The sequence below is a fragment of the Tupaia chinensis genome, unplaced genomic scaffold (genome assembly GCF_000334495.1).
Source record: "Tupaia chinensis unplaced genomic scaffold, TupChi_1.0 Scaffold000147_1, whole genome shotgun sequence".
Classification (NCBI taxonomy): Eukaryota; Metazoa; Chordata; class Mammalia; order Scandentia; family Tupaiidae; genus Tupaia; species Tupaia belangeri.
This window is the reverse complement of record NW_006159617.1, coordinates 8,063,233-8,067,546: the sequence shown is the minus strand read 5'-3', so window position 1 is coordinate 8,067,546 and position 4,314 is coordinate 8,063,233. Positions and strand designations below refer to the sequence as shown.

Sequence of the window (4,314 nt, the reverse complement as noted above, 5' to 3'; positions counted from 1 at the left end):
ACTCAAATAGTGCACCAAGAACAGCCTCACTAGGTCTTGCACACAGTTGGTACTCAGCAAATGTTTGTTTATTCAAATCATTGCTTCTTTATCACAGAAATTCTCATTAGAATGGAAAACCAAGAGCCAAGATGTAAGCTCAGATCACTTTAACCATCATTGATCTTGTGGCCATGAGAAATCTATGTGCTCAAGTTTTTAGTAAAGAACAACCTTTAGAAACCCCAAGGAATTATCATGGGGTGATTTTGTGGGGGATATTCTGCATTTAGATCTTGAAAGATGAGGATGTATTCATTAAGGATGTATTCATTTGTCACTGATATGAATGAAATCAGTAGCAAGCTAATAGATGTCAGGCAGTTACACTATTAAAAGTAGGCTAAAGGACTACACTTGATCTTAGCCAAAAGGCCGAGAAGCGATAAGGACTAAAGACATTGAATAGTCTCTAATCTTTTGCAAGGAGTCTTCACATTTTCATGGAAAATGCACATTATTAAAAAAAACTGTACACAGGAATTTCAATTTTTGCACCAAAATAAACTCATACTTTAATTCCATTTCCCATGACCTTTTTAAAGTACCCTTACATATGAATGTAGTTTTCACTGAACTATTTCTGCAGTAACTGAGAACATTTGATAAATGATGGGGCAATATTATCTTCAACAAAGATACAGTTCACAACCTTTACATCCCATTGTCCATTCCCGTGGTCCTGCCCTTTTGAAGTCCTACAGCCTCGTAAAACCAGCATTGTGTCTGCATTCTAAGCAATAACCCCCAAAACATAGCGGGCTTTTTCCAGGAAGCACCCTCCCGAAGCAGTGTTTGGAATTCTTCTCATTAAAGTGGTAATGTGAAAGGGTAAGAGGTGGAGGAAAATACCAAGAATGAGCCCAAGAATCAGAAAAGGTAAAGTCAAAATATCCAGTTTGAAAAATCATAGTTCATTACCCCCTGTGGTGAGTTTTATATCTCCTATTCACACCTCCTAATAGGAGGTACACACACCTGCTCTGGGGAGCTAAATGTTCTACTTGAGAAACAACGGCCTTATAACTTGGCTACTTAATCACTGCTCCTTGATTAGGGAGAAGTTGAAGACTGGGATTCAGTGGCATTTGTAATTTGCAGCCCAGCTTCACTTAAAACTGTCTCAAGTGGTAAAAGTGAGTCTGGTGAGAGGAACTCCTGAAGCCAAAAGGTGGTGTGGGTTGGGTGGCTGGATCACATAAGGTTAACTGTTTGGTTCCTGTCTTGGACCCAGAGGTTTGAGAATCGGCATGATTCTTTTTTTTACGGATTTTTTTTTTTTTTTTTTTTTTTTTTTTTTTTTGAGAGAGAGATTTTTGCTATAGAGTGTGAGCACTCACCGGAGAGACAGAGAGAGACAGAAAGTGAGAAATCTCTTTCTGGGGGATGGCCACAGTGCAATCCCTTCTCCTCCATTCTCCTCTTGGGATTTTGGGTACCCCTGCACAAGTGCCCAGTGTGAGTTTTAAGCCACCAGGTCCAGGACTCAAATTGAGGTGGACTTCGTAGGAGTCCAGCAATGTAACCATTACATCATCTATCGGTCCAAAGAATTGGCATGGAGGAGAGAGCATTGTAGCCTGGCCATATCCCTAGGTGGTTATCTCTCTCTCTCTTATCTCTCCCTCTCTCTTTGGCAAACTCTCATGCCCTATAGCAAAACTAAAAAAATACATATGGCAGGAAAAAAACACACTTGAGTAAGTGCAAATTTAAATAGTTTAAACTAAAAAATAGCCATAACAGTGGATGAAATTTATGCATACAAATGCTCATTGTGTCATTACTGTAATATCAGATTAGAAACCATCGAAATGCCCAACACTAGGGCAATGGTTAGGTAATTATGACACAATATAAGGATCTATGGAAGGGTTTTAGGGGATCTTCATATATTTCGCAAACAAAATATATTCTCCCAATGAATATTTAAACTGCTTGAGATTTTCAGTTAAATATACAGGAATAGGGGACCAGCAGATGGCATGGTGGTTAAGGCACTGAACTCCCACATAGGTGACCATGGTTCAAGCCCGGAACCTGGCAGCTTGAAAATCAGGCCAGGCATGTGTACATGCATGCCCAAAATTCCACGAGAATGGAAGAGGAGGGATTGTTCATGGCTGGGGAGCAGGGCTGATTTAACACTTTCTCTTCTCACAGTCTCTCTCTGTCTCTCTCCATTGAGCACATGTGACCTATTGCAAAAATTTAAAATAAGTAAATAAATAAGTGAATGGATACATATACTTCTGTTTGTTTCTTTCTTATTTTTTTATTTTATTTATCATTTTTAAAAGAATTGCTTATTTAATTTTATTCATCATTTTTTTAAATTTGTATAGGGTATGTGTTCTCACCAGAGAAATAGAGAAAGTGAGAAAAGCAAGCCACCAGGTCCAAGAATCAAACCACGGTGAGTCATGTGGAGTCCAACACCTTAACCACTATGCTACCTGCTGGCCCCTGTTGCTATTTTTTTAATTTGCTAAAAGGCACGTGTGCTCACCAGAGACAGAGAGACAGTGACATCCCCTAGAGGGATAGCCATGCCACAGTCCCTTCTCCACTCTCCTCCGGAGATTCTGTGCATACATACACACATGGCTCAGCATGATTTTCAAGCCACCAGGTCCAGGACTTGAACCATGCTCAGCCACAGTGCAATCCCTTCTCCTCCATTCTCCTCTTGGGATTTTGGGTACCCCTGCACAAGTGCCCAGTGTGAGTTTTAAGCCACCAGGTCCAGGACTCAAATTGAGGTGGACTTCGTAGGAGTCCAGCAATGTAACCATTACATCATCTATCGGTCCAAAGAATTGGCATGGAGGAGAGAGCATTGTAGCCTGGCCATATCCCTAGGTGGTTATCTCTCTCTCTCTTATCTCTCCCTCTCTCTTTGGCAAACTCTCATGCCCTATAGCAAAACTAAAAAAATACATATGGCAGGAAAAAAACACACTTGAGTAAGTGCAAATTTAAATAGTTTAAACTAAAAAATAGCCATAACAGTGGATGAAATTTATGCATACAAATGCTCATTGTGTCATTACTGTAATATCAGATTAGAAACCATCGAAATGCCCAACACTAGGGCAATGGTTAGGTAATTATGACACAATATAAGGATCTATGGAAGGGTTTTAGGGGATCTTCATATATTTCGCAAACAAAATATATTCTCCCAATGAATATTTAAACTGCTTGAGATTTTCAGTTAAATATACAGGAATAGGGGACCAGCAGATGGCATGGTGGTTAAGGCACTGAACTCCCACATAGGTGACCATGGTTCAAGCCCGGAACCTGGCAGCTTGAAAATCAGGCCAGGCATGTGTACATGCATGCCCAAAATTCCACGAGAATGGAAGAGGAGGGATTGTTCATGGCTGGGGAGCAGGGCTGATTTAACACTTTCTCTTCTCACAGTCTCTCTCTGTCTCTCTCCATTGAGCACATGTGACCTATTGCAAAAATTTAAAATAAGTAAATAAATAAGTGAATGGATACATATACTTCTGTTTGTTTCTTTCTTATTTTTTTATTTTATTTATCATTTTTAAAAGAATTGCTTATTTAATTTTATTCATCATTTTTTTAAATTTGTATAGGGTATGTGTTCTCACCAGAGAAATAGAGAAAGTGAGAAAAGCAAGCCACCAGGTCCAAGAATCAAACCACGGTGAGTCATGTGGAGTCCAACACCTTAACCACTATGCTACCTGCTGGCCCCTGTTGCTATTTTTTTAATTTGCTAAAAGGCACGTGTGCTCACCAGAGACAGAGAGACAGTGACATCCCCTAGAGGGATAGCCATGCCACAGTCCCTTCTCCACTCTCCTCCGGAGATTCTGTGCATACATACACACATGGCTCAGCATGATTTTCAAGCCACCAGGTCCAGGACTTGAACCATGCTCAGCCATGTGGTAGTCCAGCGCCTTAACCACCAAACTACTTGCTCTAACCTACCATTACACAGTCACAGACTACTAGAAATGTGAGGAAAGTCTCCTCTTGAATAGACTGAAACAAACAGAAAAATGTTATTTGTAGGATACAGAAACAATGCAGAAAACAAAGGAAAACTGTAAAATGTATTAAACCACAGCAATATTATAAGATATTGCACCAATGAAACAAGAACAAAGGATACAAAATCAGAATACAAGAAAGAGATATAAGAAATGTGAATGTGATAGCCAAATATAACTAATAAATTTGTCAGAATCTTTTCTGACCATACATGGGATTACATTTTTATGGTGTACTTAC

General features: G+C 39.6%; 1 pseudogene; it reads right to left on the bottom strand.

Annotated features, from left to right (window-relative positions):
* Positions 1-300: 300 nt before the first annotated feature.
* On the bottom strand, positions 301-426 carry LOC114007304 (uncharacterized; annotated as a pseudogene).
* Positions 427-4,314: the final 3,888 nt, after the last annotated feature.